We start from the raw sequence: 22,822 nt of genomic DNA on the forward strand, positions 1-22,822 counted from the left end.
CAATAAACATGGGGGTACAGATCACTCTTTCATATGCTGATTTCATTTACTTTGGGTAAATTCCCAGGAGTTGAATGGCTGGATCATATTGCAGATTTATATTCAGAATATATAAGCATATATATATTTTCTATATAAAATAATCTGAATAAATATTCAGATTTATATTTAGATTTAATTTCTAAGGTAACACCATACAGTCTTCCACAGTGGCCATACCAGTTTACATTCCCATCAACAGTGGATTAGGGTACCTTTCCCCTCACATCCTCACCAGCATTTGTGGTTTGCTGATTTCTGTATAAAAGCCATTCTTAAAAAAAAAAAAAAAAAAAAAGGGACGGCGCCATGACTCACTAGGTTAATCCTCCATCTATAGTGCAGGCATCCCATATGGGCACCAGGTTCTAGTCCCGGTTGCTTGTCTTCCAGTCCAGCTCTCTGCTGTGGCCCAGGAAGGCAGTGGAGGACGGCCCAGGTGCTTGGGCTCCTGCACCCGCATGGGAGACCAAGGAGGACGCACCTGGCCCCTGGCTTCGGATAGGTGCAGTGCCGTCCTTAGCGGCCATTTGGGGGGTGAACCAACGGAAGGAAGACCTTTCTCTCTGTCTCTCTCACTATCTATATATCTACCTGTAAAATAAAAAAAAGCCATTCTAACTGGGGTGAGGTAAAAACTCATTGTGGTTTTGATTTGCATTTACTGGATAGCTAGTGATCCTGAGCATTTTTTCTTTTTCTTTCTTTCTTTTTAAACTTTTATTTAATGAATATAAATTTCCAAAGTACAGAATATGGATTACAATGGCTTCCCCCCCATAACGTCCCTCCAACCCACAACCCTCCCCTTATCCACTCCCTCTCCCCTTCCATTCACATCAAGATTCATTTTCGATTCTCTTTATATACAGAAGATCAGTTTAGCATACATTAAGTAAAGATTTCAATAGTTTGCTCCCACACAGAAACATAAAGTGAAAAATTCTGTTTGAGTACTAGTTACAGCATTAAATCTCAATGGCACACTAAGGACAAAGATCCTACATGAGGAGTAAGTGCACAGTGACTCCTGTTGTTGACTTAACAAATTGACACTCTTGTTTATGGCATCAGTAATCACCCTAGGCTCTTGTCATGAGCTGCCAAGGCTATGGAAGCCCCCTGAGTTCACTGACTCTGATCAAATTTAGACAAGGCCAAGGTCAAAGTGGAAGTTCTCTCCTCCCTTCGGAGAAAGGTACCTCCTTCTTTGATGACCCATTCTTTCCACTGGGATCTCACTCGTGGAGATCTTTCATTTAGGTTTTTTTTCCCCCCAGAGTGTCTTGGCTTTCCATGCCTGAAATACTCTCATGGGCATTTCAGCCAGATCTGCATGCCTTAAGGGCTGATTATGAGGCCAGAGTGCTGTTAGGACATTTGCCATTCTATAGGTCTGCTGTGTATCTCACTTCCCATGTTGGATCGTTCTCTCCCTTTTTGATTCTATCAGCTTATATTAGCAGACACTAGTCTTGTTTATGTGATCCCTTTGGTTCTTAGTCCTATCATTACGATCAATTGTGAACAGAAATTGATCACTGGGACTAGTGAGATGGCACTGGTACATGCCAGCTTGATGGGATTGAATTGGAATCTCCTGGTATGTTTCTAACTACCGTTTGAGGTAAGTCAGCTTGAGCATGTCCCGAATTGCACATCTCTTCCCTCTCTTATTCGCACTCTTATATTTAACAGTGATCACTTTTCAGTTAAGTTTCAGCACTTAAGAAGAATTGTGTATTAATTACAGTATTCAACCAAAAGTATTAAGTAGAACTAACAAAAAATACTAAGAGGGATAACATATTAATCTGCTCATCAACAGTCAGGGTGAGCGCTGATCAAGTCACCGTTTCTCATAGTGTTCATTTCACTTTAACAGGTTTCCTTTTTGGTGCTCAGTTAGTTGTCACCTATCAAGGAGAACAAGTGGTATTTGTCCCTTTGGGATTGGCTTATTTCACTCAGCATAATGTTTTCCAAATTCCTAACAGGGATCACTTTTCAGTTAAAATTTAAACACCTAAGAATAATTGTGTGTTAATTACAGAGTTCAACCAATGGTACTAGAACAAAAAAAAATACTAAAATGGATAAAGTATTACATTGTACATCAACCGTCAGGACAAGAGCTGATCAAGTCACTGTTTTTTTTCATGTCAATTTCCTCTTTTGAAAAGTATCTGTTCAAGTCCTTTGCCCATTTCTTAACTGGATTGTTAGTTTTGTGTTGAGTTTCTTGAGATCTTTATATATTCTGGATATTAATCCTGTATCACTTGTATAGCTTGCAAATATTTTCTCTCATTCTGTTGGTTACCTCTTCATTTTGCTGAGTGTCTCTTTTGAAGTACAGGAGCTTCTTAGCTTGATGTAATACCATTTGCGAATTTTGGCTTTGATTGCCTGTGCTTCTAGGGTCTTTACAAAGAAATCTTTGCCTATGCCAATGTCTTTCAGGGTTTCCACAATTTTCTTTAATAATTTGATGGTCATACATTTTGGTCTTTGATCCATTTTGAGTGGATTTTTGTGTAAGGTGTAAGAAAGGGATTTTGCTTCATACTTCTGCACATGGAGATCCAGTTCACTGAGCACCATTTGTTGAAGAGACTGTCCTTGCTCCAGGAATTTGTATTAACTACTTTGTCAAAGATAAGCATGTTGTTGATGCATGGATTGATTTCTAGAGTTTCTATTCTGTTCCATTGGTCTACCCATCTGTTTTTTTTTTTTTTTGTCAGTAACCAAGCTTTTTTGATTATAACTGCCCTGTATTGTGTGTTGAAATCTGATATGTTGCCTTTGGCTTTTTTTCTATAATATTGCTTTAGTTATTTGGGGTCTCTTGTGTTTCAATGTAAATTTTAGCATCATTTTTTCTACATCAAAGAAGAATATCCTTGGTGTTTTGATTAAATTTCATTGAATCTGTACATTGCTTTTGGTACTATGCACATCTTGATGATATTTATTCTTCCAATCCATGAATATGGAAGATTTTTCCATTTTTTTGTGTATTCTATTTCTTTAAAGTGTTGTATTTTCTTTCTAGAGATCTTTGACTTCCTTAGTTAAATTTATTCCAAGGTATTTAAATTTTTTTTGTTGCTATTATTAATGGGATTGATCTTAGAATTTCTTCCTTAACAATGGCGTTTTCTGTGCATACAAAGGCTATTAATTTTTGTGTCTTGATTTTATATCCGGCCACTTTACCAAACTCTTTTATGAGTTCCAATAGTCCTTGGTGGGGTCTTTTGGGTCCCTTATGTATAGAATCATGTCATCTGCAAACAGGGATAGTTTGCCTTCCTCCATTCCAACTTGTAACTCTTTGATTCCCTTTTCTTGTCTAATGTCTCTGGCTAAAACTTCCAGGAACATAGTGAATAGTAATGGTAAAAGTGGGGATCCTTGTCTGGTTCCAGATGTTAGTGGGAATGTTTCCAACTTTTCACCATTCAATAAGATACTGACTGTAGGTTTGTCATAAATTGCCTTGCCTGTGTTGAGGAATGTTCCTTCTTCACTGAATTTGCTTAAGGTTTTCATCATGAAAGGATGTTGTATTTTGTCAGATGATTTCTCTGCAACTATTGAGATAGACATAAGGTTTTGTTCTTTTGTTCTTCAGTTTGTTGGTGTGATGTATGATCTTGATTGATTTGTGAATGTTGAACCATTCCTACATACTAGAGATGAATCCCAGTTGGTCTGGGTTAATGATCTTTCTGATGTGTTGTTGGATTCGACTGGCTAGTATTTTGTTGAGGATTTTTGCATCTATGTTCATCAGGGAAATTGGTCTATAATTTTCTTTCAATGCTGCATCTTTTTCTTGTTTTGGAATTAATGTGATGCTGGTTTCAGAGAAGGAGTTTGGAAGGATTCCTTCCCTTTCAATTGTTTTGAATAATTTGAGAAGAATTGAAATTAGTTCTTTAAATTTCTGATAGAATTCAGCAATGAAGCTATCTGGTCCTGAGCTTTTCTTTGTTGGGAGGGCTTTTATTACTGATCCAATCTCTGTCTTGGTTATAGGTATGTTTAGGTTTTCTATGTATTCATGACTTAAATTTGGTAGGTTTTATGATCCATGAATCTATGTATTTCTTCTAGGTTTCTTGACTGTCGTCATACAACTCTTTGTAGTAATTCCTGATGATTCTTTTTATTTCTGAGGTATCTGTTGTTACATTTCATTTTCCATCTGATTTTATTGATTTGAGTCTTCTTCCCCATTTTTTGGATAGTTGGAACAATGGTGAGTCAATATTGTTTACTTTTTCAAAAACTAGCTCTTTGTTTCACTGTTTTTTTTTGTTTCAATTTTATTTCTTCTCTAATTTTAATTATTTATTTTATCCTTACTAATTTAAGGTTTGGTTTACTGTTGTTTTTCTAGGTCCTTGAGATGCATTGATAGCTTGTTTATTTGAGGCCTTTCCAATTTCTTGCTGTAGGCACCAATTGCTATAAACTTTTTTCTTAACACTTATTTTGCTGTATCCCATATGTTTTGATATGTTGTATTGTTGTCTTCATTCATTTCCAGAATTTTTTTATTTCTTCTGGGACCCACTGTTCATTCAGCAGCATGTTGTTCAGTCTCTATGTGTTTGCATATGTTATTGAGATTCTTGAGTTGTTGATTTCCAGTTTCATTCCATTGTTGTCAGAAAAGGTAAATGGCATGATTTTGAATTTTTTGAATTTAATAAGACTTGCTTTATGGCCTGGAATATTGTCTATCCTAGAGAATCTCCATATACTGCTGATAAGAATATGTATTCTGCAACTATGGGATGAAAAAATCTAAATATATCTGTTAGATCCATTTGGTCTGTAGTGTCAATTAACTCTTATTTCTTTGCTGATTTTCTGACTGGTTGATCTGTCAATTGCTGAAAGTGGGCTGTTGAAGTCCTCCCTTACTATATTACTATTGTATTGGAATCTATGCCTCCATTTAGTTACTTTAGCTTTCTTTTAAATTGCCTGGTACCCTCAAACTTGGTGGATATATGTTTATTATAGTCATATATTCCTGTTCAATTGATCTCTTACTCATTACATAAAGACCTTCTTTGTCTCTTAACAGTTTTTGTGTTAAGGTCTATTTTGTTTGATATTAGAATGGCTACACGTGCTCCTTTTTGTTTTCCATTAGTATGGAATATTTTTTTCAATCCTTTCACTTTCAGTCTATGTGTATCTTTGTTAGTGAGATGTGTTTCTTGTAGGTTGCAAATAGAAGGATCTTGTTTTTTAATCTATTCGGTCAGTGTGTATCTCTTAACTGGAGATTTGAGACAATTTACATTCAAGGTAACTATTGATAAGTAACAAATCAGTCCTGCCAATTTTCCATAAATATTCCTATTGTTTACTTTGGATTTCCTTTGTACTTTTATTGGAAGATTTTCTTCCTTCATATTCTTTCATAGTGAATGCTATATTCCTGTGTTTCTGTCAGTAGCACATCCTTAAGCATCTTCTGTAAGGCTGGATGAATGGTGACAAACTATTTCAATTTCTGTTTGTTTGGGAAGGTCTTTATTTCACCTTCATTCATAAATGAGAGTGCTCTGTGTTGACAGTTTTTTTTCCTCTTAAAACTTGGACTATATTCTCTCCTAGTCTGTAGGATTTCTGATTAGAATTCAGCTGTGGGTCTAATTGGAGAGCCTCTGAAAGCAATCTGATATTTCTCTGTGCACATTTTAGAATCTTTTCTTTGTTTTACTGTGGAAAGTTTGACTACAGTGTGTTGTGGTATAGTCTATTAGGAGTTCCATGTGCTTCCTCTACTTATATGTGCCTTTCTTTGTCCAAATTGGGGAGGTTTTCTGTAATTATTTCACTAAAAGGCCTTCTAATCCATTCTCTTCCTATGCCTTCAGGAACTTAAGACTTGTATGTTGAGTTGTTTGATAGTATCCCATAAATTTCCAATGCTGTTTTATGTTTTTCTGGTTTTTCCCCTCTGATGCCTTTTTTTTTCCTTTGGACTATTCCTCTGTAACTTAGTGGATTGTCTGCTCTTTCAGTGAATACCTAAAGGTGTGTACTGGGTGTGGAAAAGGAGCTCTGTTCAGTGCTCCAGGTTGGGAGGGTATGGAGGGTGACACCAAAGATGGGTGTGGTAAGTCTTTTTACCAAAGGGGAGTGTTTGATCACCTCTGTTGGTGTAGCCTCACTGTCACCTTCTCTCTCCCAAGGTGATCAATGCTTAGGAGCTAGCTCCAGTTGGTACTGTATTCATTTACACTGCCATATGAACCACAGTCATCAGTGTGAGCACAGATCCCACTGCAGTGACCCACCCTAGGCAGTCAGGAGCCCTGAACATGTGGAGCCACCCATAACGACTACACAGAAACCCAGGCACAGTCTGCACCCTTCCACACAGCCACACTGTTTCCACAGTCCCATCACAGAAGGCTTCCACAATCACAGGGCCCTGAGTATCCACTTTGCCCTGCCAGTCTGTCCATCCCCAGAGAGGCAGAGACACTCTCAAAACAAGCTGCTGTGGGTGCTTTGCCTGAGCAGTTTGAGCCCTGGAGTTTATAATGTGTTGGTAGGCTAGGGGCACCTCACAGTCCTACGTGGCTACCCAGTCCCCTGTCAGTTCTCCCAGGCAGATGACTCCCAGGTATCTCCTCTTGGCTGGTTGTTGGGCGTGGGGGCACAAACTGGTGCAGCTGTTACATATGTCCAAAATGGTGCCTGCCCTCTCTCAGCCAGTTGCAGGGCACCATTGTCAGGGGAATGGGGAGAGAGAAACATGCCCCCATTTTTCCCTCTAGGTTGGCAGGTACCCTGTCCCCCACAGGGCTCCAGGCTATCCCCGCAGCTATATCACCAGTGGCATGGGCTGCTTCAGTCCAGTCTCACCTAAATCTCCAAAGATGGCACTGAGGCTCTCAGCTGCTGGGGTCCTGTGTTGTGTCCATTCTTACGCTGTGAGTCCACACCCTCCATGCAGAGCCACAGTGTCCCTCTCCCTTCTGTGGAATTTCCACTGCAGTTTTCTCCCTAACTCTTCCCTGAGATTGCACTTTCTCCACGTTTTTAAAACTATCTTCCTCTTTGTAAATGTCAAGATCAATTAGTCTCCTAAAAATAGTGGCATAATTAATCATCATCCATTTTTTGGCCCTCTTTCTCCCCAAGCTTGCTCAGGTTCTCATAGCAGTTCACCTCATTGACTGGTAGTCATTTTCTAATGACTACCTCTGAGTGTTCACATCCCTACTCTAAATACCATGGTCAGAGTATCAGGATTCCCTTTGTATGAAAAAGTGAGCATGGCAGAATTCTAACACTGCCTTGAAGGGGTCTATATAACCAGAATGTAACTTGCTTGATCAAATATAAATTATATCTGACTTTTGTTAGTCATATAGGACATAATTACTGAATCATCTACTGACTTTTTTTAATACTTCAAACATTTATCTTTTTATTTAAGCTCTGTATGTTTATAACTTTTAAATTTATTTCCCCTATTCATAAAGTGCATAGTAATTTAAAGTATAGTAATTTTCTACAAGTGAGATTAACTTTAAGAGCAATATATGGGGCGGGGGGCAGAGCCAAGATGGCGGAATAGTGAGGGCACGCACTGATAGTCCGGGAAAAGATAGCTTAATAAAAGTGGAGTTACTGTAGTCTCAGGGAAAGGCTCGGGAAAAAAATTGCAGAGGAAATTCTTCCAGATCTAGTGGATGTGACACGGAGGACCTATAGTGAGAGCAAGGACACCCATGGCTTGGAAGCCCAGCCGCGGAGTCTGTGCACCAGTGCTGGAAGGGGAGGTGAGACAAAAACCTCGGTAGCCTGAGACACTGGTGGGGAAACAGCAGAAAGAGCCTAGAGGGAACCAGGCTTGAAGCCCCGCTGGGAAAAGTTCACCAGGCTGACTGGAGGAGAGAAAAAAATGAATAAATAAGGGGAACTGGCATGGACACGAGCCTCTCTTTCCACTCACCTTACAAAGCCGAGCAAGACAAAGAGCAGGCACCATTTTGGACATACGTAAAGTGGCACCCGCCATCAGCCAAGCAGAAAAACCTGACTCTGGTGGGGAGAAATAACAGGAGGTTAGGACCCAGTGAAGGTGTGGAGCTATTGAACTGAGACTGTGAAAATCTGAGGGTGGGCAAGAGAACTCATGGAGTACACAAACTCGGTAACCTTGGCAACCTGGTGGGAGACTGCAGAGAAATTTGAGACCACACTGAGAGCTGCAGAGACCCTTTGGTGGTCCTTTGGGTAGAGCAGACGAATATTATACCCACAGAGGCCAGATTTCATACATCAACTACCCTGAATTCTGCTCAGCTGTGCAGAATTACATCCCTTCTGAGTCAAAAAAAAAAAAAAAAAAAGGGATAGAGAGTGAGAGCGAGAGAGAACAACCTGGGTGAGTCACCTTTGGCATACCCTTAACCCTGAAGAACCAAACAGAGCTCTCTGGCCACACCCATCACAGCCTCTAAGGATCCATCAAAAGCAGACAGTCCACTTAATCTAGAGTCATAGTATAATGAGAAAAACCACTACAGTGAAGAAACCAAAGAATATCTCCACAATACCAAACAACAAATGCAGAAACCAAGGTAACAAGAACAAGGAAGACACTATGATGCCCCCAAATGAAAAAGACACCCCAATTCAAGATTATGAAGATGATGAGATAGAAGAAATGCAAGAAACAGATCTCAAAAAATTGATAAGCACATTAAGAAGTTCTCAAAAACAAATTCTTGAACTACAGAAATCCTTACTGGACAGGATAGAAAAATCTCTCTCACAAAAATGAAATATTAAGGAGAAATCAAAATGAAATGAAGCAACTAGTAGAACAGGAAACTGTGATAGTGACGAGAAATCATAATGAAATGAAGAATTCAAGAGATCAAATGACAAACACATTAGAGAGCCTTAAAAACAGAATGAGTGAAGCAGAAGAGAGAATATTGGACTTAGAAGACAGAGAACAGGAAAGGACACAGTCAGACCAAAGAAAAGAAGAGGAAATTAGAAATCTAAAAAATATTGTCGGGATTCTACAGGATACTATTAAAAAAACCAACATTCGGGTTCTAGGAGTTCCTGAAGGCATGGAGATGGAGAAAGGATTAGAATGCCTTTTTAGTGAGATATTAGCAGAAAATTTCCCAGGTTTGGAGAAGGACAGAGACATCCTAGTACAGGAAGCTCATAGAACCCTTAGTAAACATGACCAAAATAGATCCTCACCACGACACGTTATAATTAAACTCACCACAGTGAAACATAAAGAAAAGATCCTAAAATGTGCAAGAGAGAAATGTCAGATTACTCTCTGAGGATCTCCAATTAGACTTACAGCGGACTTCTCATCAGAAACCCTACAGGCTAGAAGGGAATGGCAAGATTTAGCCCAGGTACTAAGAGAGAAAAACTGCCAACCCAGAATATTATATCCTGCAAAGCTCTCATTTGTGAATGAAGGTGAAATAAAGACCTTTCATAGCAAACAGAAATTGAAAGAATTTGTCAATTTGTCGCCACTTGTCCAGCCCTGCAAAAAATGCTTAAAGATGTGCTATACACAGAAACACAGAAACACGGCCATCAAATTGAATGAAGGTAAAGGAAGAAAACCTACCAGTAAAGATCATAGAAAGCTCAAAGCATATACTAGAAAATATCTTTGGGAAAACAGCAGAGCAAAGTTACTACTTATCAATAGTCACATTGAATGTTAATGGACTCAGCTCTTCAGTTAAAAGGCACAAACTGGCTGAATGGATTAAGGAACAAAACCCATCTATTTGCTTCTTACAAGAAACACATCTTTCCAACAAAGATGCATGCAGACTGAAAGTGAAAGGTTGGAAAAAAATATTCCATTCCAACAGAAACAACAAAAAAGCAGGTGTAGCCATATTAATATCAAACAAAATAAACTTTAACACAAAATCTGTTAAGAGAGACAAAGAGGGGGCACTATATAATGATTAAGGGTTCAATTCAACAAAAAGATGTAACTATTATAAATGTATATGCACCTAATTACAGGGCACCAGTTTATTTAAAAGATCTGTTAAGGGACTTAAAGGGAGACTTAGATTCCAATACAATAGTACTGGGGGACTTCAATACTCCACTCTCAGAAAAAGACAGATCCACCAGAAAGAAGATCAACAAGGAAACAGTAGATTTAAATGACACTATAGCCCAAATGGATCTAACAGATATCTACAGAACTTTCAATCCTACATCTAAAAACTTCACATTCTTCTCAGCAGTGCATGAAACCTTTTCTAGGATTTACCACATACTAGGCCATAAAGCAAGTCTCAGCAAATTTAAAAGAATTAGAATCATACCATGCAGCTTCTCAGACCACAGTGGAATGAAGGTGGAAATAAGCAACTCAGGAATCCCTAGAGAGTATGCAAACACATGGAGACTGAACAACATGCTCCTGAATGAACACTGGGTCATAGAAGAAATCAAAAGAGAAATCAAAAACTTTCTGAAAGTAAATTTTGATAAGAATACAACATATCAAAACTTACGGGATATGGCAAAAGCAGTGCTGAGAGGAAATTTATAGCAATAGGTGCCTACATCAAGAAATTGGAAAGGCACCAAACAGATGAGCTTTCAATTCACCTCAAGGATCTAGAAAATCTACAGCAAACCAGACACAAATCTAGTAGGAGAAGAGAAATAATTATTATCAGAGAAGAAATCACCAGGATGGAATTAAAAAAAATTACAAATAATCAGCCAAGTGAACATGAGTTGGTTTTTTTGAAAAAATGAATAAAATTCACACACCATTGGACCAACTAACTAAAAAAAGAAAAGACCCAAATCAATAAAATCAGAGATGAAAAAGGAAACGTAACAACAGACACCACAGAAATAAAAAGAATCATCAGAAATTACTACAAGGACTTGTATGCCAGCAAACAGGGAAATCTATCAGAAATGGATAGATTCCTGGACACATGCAACCTACCTAAATTGAACCATGAAGATATAGAAAACCTAAACAGACCCATAACTGATACAGAAATTGAAACAGTAATAAAAGCCCTCCCAACAAAGAAAAGCCCAGGAACAGAGGGATTCACTGCTGAATTCTACCAGATATTGAGAAGATGAACTAACTCCATTTTTTCTCAAACTATTCAGAACAATCGATAAAGATGGAATCCTTCCAAATTCTTTTTATGAAGCCAGCATCACCTTAATCCCTAAGCCAGAGAAAGATGCAGCATTGAAAGAAAATTACAGACCAATATCCCTGATGAACATAGACGCAAAAATCCTCAATAAAATTCTCACCAATAGAATACAACAACACATCAGAAAGATCATCCACCCAGACCATCCCTGGTATGCAGGGATGTTTCAACATTCACAAATCAATCAATCTGATACACTACATTAACAAACTGCAGAAGAAAAACCATATGATTATCTCAATAGATGCAGAGAAAGCATTTGATAAAATACAACACCCTTTCATGACAACAACTCTAAGCAAATTGGATATAGAAGGAACATTCCTCAATACAATCAAAGCAATTTATGAAAAACCCATGGCCAGCATCCTATTGAATAGGGAAAAGTTGGAAGCATTTCCACTGAGATCTGGTACCTGACAGGGATGCCCACTCTCACCATGGCTATTCAACATAGTTCTGGAAGTCTTAGCCAGAGCCATCAGGCAAGAAAAAGAAATTAAAGGGATACAAATTGGGAAGGAAGAACTCAAACTATCCCTCTTTGCAGATGATATGATTCTTTATTTAGGGGATCCAAGGAACTCTACTAAGAGACTATTGGAACTCATAGAAGAGTTTGGCAAAGTAGCAGGGTATAAAATCAATGCACAAAAATCAACAGCCTTTGTATACACAGGCAATGCCACAGCTGAGGAAGAACTTCTAAGATCCATCCCATTCACAATAGCTGCAAAAACATTCAAATACCTTGGAATAAACTTAACCAAGGGCGTTAAAGATCTCTACGATGAGAATTACAAAATCTTAAAGAAAGAAATAGAAGAAGATACCAAGAAATGGAAAAATCTTCCATGCTCATGGATTGGAAGAATCAATATCATCAAAATGTCCATTCTCCCAAAAGCAATTTATAGATTCAATGTGATACCAATCAAGATACCAAAGACTTTCTTCTCAGATCTAGAAAAAATGATGCTGAAATTCATATGGAGACACAGGAGACCTCGAATAGCTAAAGCAATCTTGTACAACAAAAACAAAGCTGGAGGCATCACAATACTAGATTTCAGGACATACTACAGGGCAGTTGTTATCAAAACAGCATGGTACTGGTACAGAAACAGATGGATAGACCAATGGAACAGAATTGAAACACCAGAAATCAACCCAAACATCTACAGCCAACTTATATTTGACAAGGATCCAAAACCCATCCCTGGAGTAAGGACAATGTATTCAACAAATGCTGCTGGGAAAATTGGATTTCCAAGTGCAGAATCATGAAGCAAGACCCCTACCTTACACCTTACACAAAAATCCACTCAACGTGTATTAAAGACCTAAATCCATGACCTGACACCATCCAATTATTAGAGAACATTTGAGAAACCCTGTAAGATATTTGCACCGGCAAAGACTTCCTGGAAAAGACCCTGAGGCACAGGCAGTCAAAGCCAAAATCAACTATTGGGATTGCATCAAATTGGGAAGTTTCTGTACTGCAAAAGAAACAGTAAGGAGAGTGAAGAGGCAACTGACAGAATGGGAAAAAAATATTTGCAAACTATGCTACAGATAAAGGATTTCTATTTTTTATTTAATTAGCATATTTTCAAAAGTACAGCTTATGGATTACAATAGCTCCCCCCCCCCGTAACTTCCCTCCCACCCACAACGCTCCCCTCTCCCACTCCCTCTCCTCTTCCCTTCACCAGATAAAGGATTAATAAGCAGAATCTACAAAGAGATCAAGAAACTCCATAACAACAAAACAAACAACCCACTTAAGAGGTGGGCCAAAGACCTCAATAGACATTTTTCAAAAGAGGAAATCCAAATGGCTAACAAGCACAAAAAAAAAAAAAATGTTCAAGATCACTAGCAATCAGGGAAATGCAAATCAAAAACCACAATGAGGTTTCACCTCACCCCAGTTAGAATGGCTCACATACAGAAATCTACCAACAACAGATGCTGGCGAGGATGTGGGGAAAAAGGGACACTAACCCACTGTTGGTGGAAATGCAAACTGGTTAAGCCACTATGCCACTATGGAAGTCAGTCTGGAGATTCCTCAGAAGGCTGAATATAACCCTACCATACAACCCAGCCATCCCACTCCTTGGAATTTACCAAAAGGAAATTAAATTGGCAAACAAAAAACTGTCTGCACCTTAATGTTTATTGCAGCTCAATTCACAATAGCTAAGACCTGGAACCAACCTAAATGCCCATCACCAGTAGACTGGATAAAGAAATTATGGGATATGTACTCTATAGAATACTATATGGCAGTCAAAAAAATGAAATCTGGTCATTTGCAACAAAATGGAGGAATCTGGAAAACATCATGCTGCATGAAATAAGCCAGTTTCAAAGGACAAATATATGTTCTCCCTGATTGGTGACAACTAACCGAGCTCCAAAAAAGAAACCTGTTGAAGCGAAATGGACACTGTGAGAAATGGTGATTTGATCAGCCCTTGCCCTGACTGTTGATGAACAACTTAATACTTTATCCTGTTTAGTATTTTTTTTGTTTGTTCTACTTAATATGACTGGTTTAATTCTGTAATTAATACACAGTTATTTTTAAGTGTTAAAAATTAACTGAAATGTGATCCCTGTTAAACATAAGAGTGGGAATAAGAGAGGGAAGAGATGTATAATTTGGGACATGCTCAAGTGACTTGCCCCAAATGGTAGAGTTAAAAACATACCAGGGGATTCCAATTCAATCCCATCAAGGTGGCATGTACCAATGCCATCTCACTAGTCCCAGTGATCAATTTCAGTTCACAATTGATCATAATGAAAGGACTAAGAGTCAAAGGGATCACATAAACAAGACTAGTGTCTGAAGATATTAACCCATAGAATAAAAAAAAGGGAGAGAATGATCCAACATGGGAAGTGGGATACACAGCAGATTCATAGAATGGCAGATGTCCTAAACAGCACTCTGGCCTCAGAATCAGCCCTTAAGGCATTCAGATCCAGCTGAAAAGCCATTAGAGTGTTTCAGGCTTGGAAAGCCAAGACACTTTGGCAAAAAAAATGACCTAAATGAAAGATCTCTGCGAGTGAGATCCCAGTGGAAAGAACGGGCAATCAAAGAAGGAGGTGCCATTCTCTGAAGGGAGGAGAGAACTTCCACTTTGACTATGACCTTGTCTATATATGATCAGAGTTGGTGACCTCAAAAGGCTTCCATAGCCTTGGCAACTCATGACTAGAGCCTAGGGAAATTTCTGATGCCATAAACAAGAGTGTCAATTTGTTAAGTCAACAACAAGGAGTCACTGTGCACTTACTCCTCATGTAGGATCTCTGTCCTTAATGTTCCGTTTATTGTGATTTAATGCTATAACTAGTACCCAAACAGTATTTTTCACTTTGTGTTTTTGTGTGGGTGCAAACTGATGAAATCTTTACTTAATATATACTAAGTTGATCTTCTGTACATAAAGATAATTGAAAATGAATCTTGATGTGAATGGAAGGGGAGAGTGAGAGGGAGATCAGAGGGTTGTGGGTGGGAGGGAAGTTAATGGGGGGGACATTGTAATCCATAAGCTGTACTTTGGAAATTTATATTCGTTAAATAAAAGTTTAATATATATATATTATATTTATATAATTAACTTTATATGAAACTTAATAACAAATCAAAATGGATTTCTATTTTGTTCCATTGGAATGACCTTCTGTTTTTGTACCAGTTCCAGGCTGTTTTGATTATAACTACCTTGAAGTATATCTTGAAATCTGATATTGTGATGCTTCTGTTTTTTTTTTTTTTGGTAGAACATTGCTGTAGCTATTTGAGGTCTCCTGTGCCTCCATATGAATTTCAGCATCATTTTTTCTAGATCTGAGAAGAATGTCTTTGGTATTTTTATTGGTATCACATCAAATCTGTAAATTGCTTTTGGAAGAATGGACTTTTTGATGATATTGATTCTTCCAATTCATGAACATGGGAGTTTTTTACATTTTTTTGTGTCTTCTTCTAAATCTTTCTTTAATATTTGGTAATTCTCATTGTAGATATCTTTGACATCCTTGTTTACATTTATTTATTGCAGTGTATTTGCTTTTTTTGTAGCTATTGTGAATGGGATTGATCTTAGAAGTTCTTTCTCAGCCATGGCATTGTCCTTGTATAAAAAGGCTATTGTTTGTTTGTGTGTTGATTTTATATCCTGCTACTTTGCCAAAGTCTTCTCTGAGTTTCTATAGTCTCTTGGTTTAGTCTTTTGGATCCACTCTATATAGAACCCTGTCATCTGCAAATAGGGATTGTTTGTCTTCTTCCTTCCCAATTTGAAAATCTTTGATTTCTTTTTCTTGCCTAATGGCTCTGGCAAAAACTTCCAGGACTATACTGAATAGCAATGGTGAGAGTGGGTGTCCTTGTCTGGTTCTGGATCTCAGTGGGAATGCTTCCAGCTTTTCTCCATTCATTAGGATGCTCCCGTGGGTTTCTCATAAATTGCTTTGATTGTATTTAGGAATGTTCCTTCTATTCCCAATTTGCTTAGAGTTTTCATCATGAAATGTGTTGAATTTTATCGAATGCTTTCTCTGCATCTACTGAGATAATCATATGATTTTTGTTCTTCCGTTTGTTAATGTGGTGTATCACATTGATTGATTTGTGAATGTTGAAACATCCCTGCATACCAGGGATGAATCCCACTTGGTCTGGGTGGATGATCTTTCTGATGTGTTGTTGGATTCATTTGCTCAGAATTTTGGTGAGGATTTTTGCATCTATGTTCATTAGGGAAATTGGCCTATAGTTCTTTTTCTCTGTTGTGTCTCTTCTGGGTTTAGGAATTAAGGTGATGCTGGCTTCATAGAAATAATTCAGAAGGATTCCCTAACTTTCAATTGTTTTGAGTAACTTGAAGTATTGGAGTTAGTTCTTCTTTAAATGTCTGGTAGAATTCATCAGAGAAGCTGTCCAGTCCTAGACTCTTCTTTGTTGGGAGGAACTTTTTATTGATTCAATTTCTGTCTTGGTTGTTTGTCTGTTTAGGTTTTATATGTCTTCCTGGCTCATTTATGTAGGTTTATGTGTCCAGGAATCTATCCATAACTTCTAGTGTTCCCTTTTTGTTGGCATACAGCTCTTTGTAGTAATTTCTCATGGTTCTTTTGTATTTCTGTGGTGTCTGCTCTTACATTCCCCTTTTCATCTCTAATTTTGCTGAACTGGGTCTTCTCTCTTCTTTTTCTGGTTTGTTGACACACTGATGGTGTGTCAGTTTTGTTTATATTTTTGAAAAACCACCTCTTCATTTTGCTGATCTTTTACATTGTTTTTTTTTTGTTGTTGTTCGTTTGTTTCAGTTTTGTTGACTTCTTCTCTAATGTTAATTATTTATTTTGTCCTGCTACTTTTCACTTTGGTATGCTGTTGTTTTTCTAGATCCTTGAGGTGCATTGATAGTTCATTTATTTGGTGCTTTTCCATTTTCCTTTTCTTTTTGACAGGCAGAGAGGACAGTGAGAGAGAGAGAGAGACAGAGAGAAGGGTCTTCCTTTTCTGTTGGTTCATGCCTCAATGGCCACTGATCCGAAGCCAGGAGCTAGGTGCTTCTCCTGGTCTCCCATGTGGGTGCAGGGCCCAAGGACTTGGGCCATTCTCCACTGCACTTCCGGGTCACAGCAGAGAGCTGGACTGGAAGAGGGGCAACTGGGACAGAATCCGGCGCCCCGACCGGGACTAGAACCCAGGGTGCAGGTGCCACAAGCAGAGGATTAGCCTATTGAGGCACGACGCTGGCTCCATTTTCTTGATGTAGACACCAACTGCTATAAATTTTCCTCTTAATACTGCTTTTGCTGTATCCAATAAGTTTTAGTATGTTGTATTCTTATCTTCATCTGTTTCCAAAGTTTTTTTTGTTCTTCTTTTAATTTCTTCTATGATCCACTATTTAGTCATCAGTGTGCTGTTCATCTCCATGTGTTTGCATTTGTTCTAGAGATTCCTGAGTTGCTTATTTCCAGCTTCATTGAATTGTGGTCCAAAAAGATGTGTGATGATTTCAGTTTTTTTTTTTTTTTTTAATTTGCTCAGACTTGCTTTATGGGCTAGCATATGGTCAACACTAGAGAAAGTTCCATTTGCTGGTGAGAAAAATGTGTTTTCTGTGGCTGTAGGGTTGAATGCTCTGTAGATGTCTGCTAGATTTATTTGATCTATGATGTCAATTAACTCTGTTGTTTCCTTATTGATTTTCTTTCTGATCTGTCCATTGTTGAAAGTGGAGTATTTAAATCCCCCAACTATTTTAATTGTGTGAATATATCCCTTTAAATCCATTAACATTTCTTTAGCCAGGTGACCTGTAATTAGCTGCACATACATTTATAATAGTCACATCTTCCTGTTAAATTGGTCCTTTAATCATTATATAATGTCCTTCTTTGTCTCTTTTAATGATTTTTGTGTTAAAGTCTATTTTGTCTGATATTAGTTTGGCCACACCAACTCTTTTTTGCTTTCTGTTAGCACGGATTATCTTTTTCTAACTTTTCACTTTCAGTCTGTTTGCATCTTTGTTGTTAAGATGTGTTTCTTGTAGGCAGCAAATAGATGGGTTTTCTTTTTTATTCCATTCAGCCAGTCTGTGTGTTTTAACTGGAGAGTTGAGACCATTTACGTTCCAGGTGACTATTTTTAAGTGTCCACTTTGCCCTGTCATGTTTCCGTAAATAGCCCCGTTTCTGCATTTTGGATTTCCTTTGTACTTTTGCTGGTCATTTTATGTGTTCATCTTTGGTAGTGATTTCCCTGTTCCTATGTTTTTTTGGGTGTAGCACATCCTTGAGCATCTTTTGTAGGGCTAGGAGAGCAGTTAGAAAGTCTTTCAATTTCTGTTTGTTGTGGAAGATTGTTATTTCTCCTTCATTCATAAATGAAAGCTTTGCATGGTACAGTATTCTGGGTTGACAATTCTTTTCTATTGTGATTTGCCATTCTCTTCTTGTCTGTAGAATTTCTGATGAGAAGTCTGCTTTAAGTCTAATTGTATTTTTTCTGAATCTGATTTTTTATGATTTGTTTATTTATTTGATTGGCAAAGTTACAGAGAGGCAGAGTTACAGAGAGGCAGAGAGAGCGAGAGAGAGAGAGAAGAGAGAGAGAACGAGAACTTCCATCTCCTGGTTCACTCCCCAGATGGCTACAATGCCCAGAGCTAGGCTGATCCAAAGCCAGAAGCCAGGATCTTCTTCCTGGTCTCCTAAGTGGTGCAGGGGCCCAAGGACTTGGATTACTTTCTACTGCTTTCCCAGGAAAATTAGCAGGGAGCTGGATTGGAAATGGAGCAGCCAGACCTTGAACTGGCACACATATGGGATTCCAGCGTTTCAGGCTGTAGCTTCATCTGCTATGCCACAGAGCCTGCCCCTCTTGCATACTTTAGATTAATTATAATACCTAATACAATATAAATGCTATGTGTGGGGAGCAACTGGGAGCAACTCGGACTAGACTAAGTTACTGGAATTAAGACTTATTCTATGCATCTGCTCTCCCACAATATGGCACTGGGAGAGGAGGAAACAGCTTCTACACAGCTGCCTACAGTTCAACCAATAAACAGCAGGACCTGCTCCTGATTGGAGGAGAGCAGCGTACTCGGCGTGTGGGTAGCAGAGTTGGGATTGGTGGAAGAGGACTATAAAGGAGAAGAGAGACAACATGCACCGGGAACATCTATCTGAAGGAACACCTGTGCAGCCCCCGAGAGAGCCGGCCGGTGGTGTGCTGCTCCCCCGCGGAAGTGGGGAAAGTGGCCAGGGGGAACCGCCCTTCCACGGAGGTGGAAGGGTCGGTAGCCAACCCGGGAAGAACCAGCAGCAAACCCGGGGAGGGCCGAGCAGACAAAAGAACAGTGCAGGGTCCTGTGTCGTTCCTCCACGAAGTGGGGGAGTGACATAATGGTGCCGTGACTCGGATAGGAAACCTAGGCAGGGTTTAGTGTCATTCCTCCACGAAGAGGGGGAGCGACACTATGTATATTGTTGTTATGATATATTGTTTAGGGAATGTCAGAAAAAAATGTAGATGTTCATACAGATTCAATTTTTTCTGAATATTTTCTTTTATTTATTTTTTATATGAGAGGCAGATAGGTAGGTAAGTAGATAGATAGATGTTAGGTAGATAGAAAGTTTCCATCTGTCAGTTTATTCCCTAAATATTGGCAACAGCAAGAGCTGGGCCAGACTGATGCTTGGAGCCAGTAACTTAATCCAGGTCTCTGATTTGGATGGTAGGGATTCGACTTAATTGAGCCATCATCTATTACCACTCAGAGTGTACATTACTAGGAAGATGCAACTGGTAGTGAATCTGGGACTTGAACTCAAGCACTCCAGTGTGTGATATGACCAAATGCTCACTTCTTCTGATTTTTTTCTATCAGTGGTTTGTTGAATCCATTGATGTAGAACTCATGGATATGGAGTACCCAATTATATAAAGAAGGACTGTCATGGAGAACAGAATGAGTCAAAACTCGCCAACTTTTCAGGCTATCATAATAGGTGTTCTGTGGTCCAAAAGGTAGATTTTATTTCTGCTGTGCAGATGAGACAAGGGCATGCTGATGTAATGTGTACAATATCTCCAATATAATAAATACTTGAAGTAGAATGAGAGCTATAACAATCATGTGTTCTTCATTTTCTAGCGGAGTCATTATTTCAAATTTCTTCTCAATGGTACCCAAGGAACATTTTTATTTGTGAAGCCATGTGTCTTAACTTACTAGTGTTTTAGGTCCTGGTCCAGCAGTCTTCCCACTATACTTACCACATTATTTCCCAGAGGGAGTCGGTCAGATTTTGTAACTTTGATGGATATTATTCCATAAGAGGTTTACCCAACTGATATCTAGCAGAGAAGAGAAATTCTTCTCACAGCTGGGATGATGTACCCTCACATTATGATTGACCACAGGGCAATGTACTTGAGATGGAAACTTAGGTAATATGACTCAGCCATGTTCTCCAAAGTGGCATTTGTTTTACTTAAGCAATAAATATCATAGGGAAAAAAGAAGTCATTTGTTTTGTATGGAAGAATAAGGAAATGTTTTATCTTCCTAACTAAAGTGTTGAAACATTTTGGCAGTGTGGATGAGAAGGATATTAGAAATAGGACTGAAACATTGGCTATCACAGAAAGAGAAAAATGCGTTGACATGGTGCTCATTTACTTATCCATCAGGGTAAGAATATTATTTGTTATTTAGCATTTAAGAACTATTTTATCTTAAAAAAATTTAAGGAAGGATCATTAACGATTTGGCAAAGGAAAATTTCAAAGTTTAACATTTATGCAAGAATGTAAAACTGCTGCTCTGTAGCTGAGAAATTCGTATAGGTATAGAAAGACTGTGAGTAGTAGACTGAGGAGGGGTAGCTTATTTTGGATGTAGATAATACATAAAATGAAGATCCTAAATTATGAGCAGTAAAAGCCTTTGAAAGCTTACTAATTTTGAAATGAAGGGTTTACTAGTGGGCATACCCTCTGATATAAAAATACGAAATTACTTCAAAAGATTCATGAGAAAATGAAATTAAAGTTATCTTTTAAATTTTAATTAATTTTGTTGTAAATTGTTTTTGAAATCCATGCAAAGACTTTTCATAATGCACATTTTCCATTAATTTCACATTTTCTTGCATCAAATATATTTATCCCATTTTCTATAAACTTTTTGAAATTCCCTTGTATGTCTTGTAAGGAACACCTTATCTAAACAAATCCTTTTTTTTTTTTTTTTTTGCTGGAAGCACAGAATGTTATGTAATCTGGGAATAATTAGTAAAATGGGTCTTATACAGAATTTCTGATCCATATGGCTTTGCTAGACAACAGATGATAGACTTTCTGGGAAACATTTATTTAATGTCTTACCAGAGGATTAAAAATAATCTCAGAAGGGCCTTGGCTCTTGAGAAACTTACAGCCAAGTAATGATGATGAGACCTACGTTTGAAGAGCTGTTCAGTTTCTCTTTGACTGTTATCTTCCTTTATTTCCTATCTTCTATATAATTTATTCACATTGTGTTATTCTCATTTCACAAATCCTTAAATGGACTTGACCCTCCTTGTCTTTTCTCACACAACTGAAATAAATCTAATATAATTCTAATTTGCAAATCCAATCTTACCAACATTTCTGGCCCAGCATGTGGTTGTATTTAGCTAAGCTATAAGAAAAGTCTTAGCATGGACGAGGTTGGGAAATTAGGTGGGGCATTGGAATCATCATCAGTTTGGATGTTGAAGTCACTGAGAACAGTGGCTGACATTGGAGGACTAATGAGAAGAAAGACTAATGAACAAGGGTTGATATCATGACAGGAGATGATCATGTTCTAGAAATTGATAAGTGATGGAAAATATGGAGAGGAAGAGGTGGAATAAATGGAGAGTTTCCCCTTGGAAGAGCAAAAGTCACTGATGAGGATTTGTGGACAAGTGGCTTGGGAACAGTGATTGGAAGGAAAGAGAAACCTGCATCAAGAGCCCCAGGAGTGGTCTATTGAAGACTGGGTATGTGATCATCTCTCTTGTGCTATTGCCAAGAGGTGGGAAGGCCTCAGATGAAATCTTGCGACCATAGAGTTACTAGGATTTTGTTCCTGATTGAATATGGTTTCCACAGAGCAGCATGGGAGGGATCAATCAATTGGAACTATGAGATGTTGACATTAGAGGGACCAGGTAGAATACGAAAAAAATTTGGAGGAAATTTGAAGGGTAGAGGTGTGCTTTGAGGATGATGAATCAAAAAATACAGGAGATACAGGAGAGAGAAGAGAGGGATATAGTAAGAAAAGAAAGAAGTGGATGTGAAAGAAGTTTTGATTCTGCATTTTAAAATATGATTATTCACTGTGTTTGAAATCAGTGGACTGTGGATTTCAACACTATGTTAGCGAATAGAAAGTTGAGGCTAGTAAATGAACATGTTTAAGCCTATTTCTTAATATTTAAAATGGAGATAATGAGATTTTGCAGACATTTCTCACAGATTGCCTTGAGAATTACATGAACCATGATTAAATCATCTTAAATATGAACATATAAGTATATATTTGTTTAGAGGAGGAAATCTTATCATTTAAGTGGAATTACATGGTAAGCTCTTTAAATTCAATAATCAGGATTCTTTTTACTAAAAAACTCAGAATTTAAAAACTAGCCCCAAATTTCTGAATGGAATGCTAGCGGGAATCAAGATTTGATTATATGATGATCTGCATCTGAAGAAATGACCAGCTGTATTTAGGAAATAAGTATTTCCTTTTCTGGTAAGCTACAACATGTGAATGGGGATCAAGAGTTGACAGAGAGAACTAAATTCTGGAAGCCAATGAAAGATGGAAGAAGATTAAACTTAGTGAGACCTCAGGAGCTATGATTGTTCTTAGTCCTTGGGGTTTTCTTGTAAGAACAAAAAGAAGGAAATAAAGAAA

This window comes from Oryctolagus cuniculus, chromosome 14 (genome assembly GCF_964237555.1).
Source record: "Oryctolagus cuniculus chromosome 14, mOryCun1.1, whole genome shotgun sequence".
Lineage (NCBI taxonomy): Eukaryota > Metazoa > Chordata > Mammalia > Lagomorpha > Leporidae > Oryctolagus > Oryctolagus cuniculus.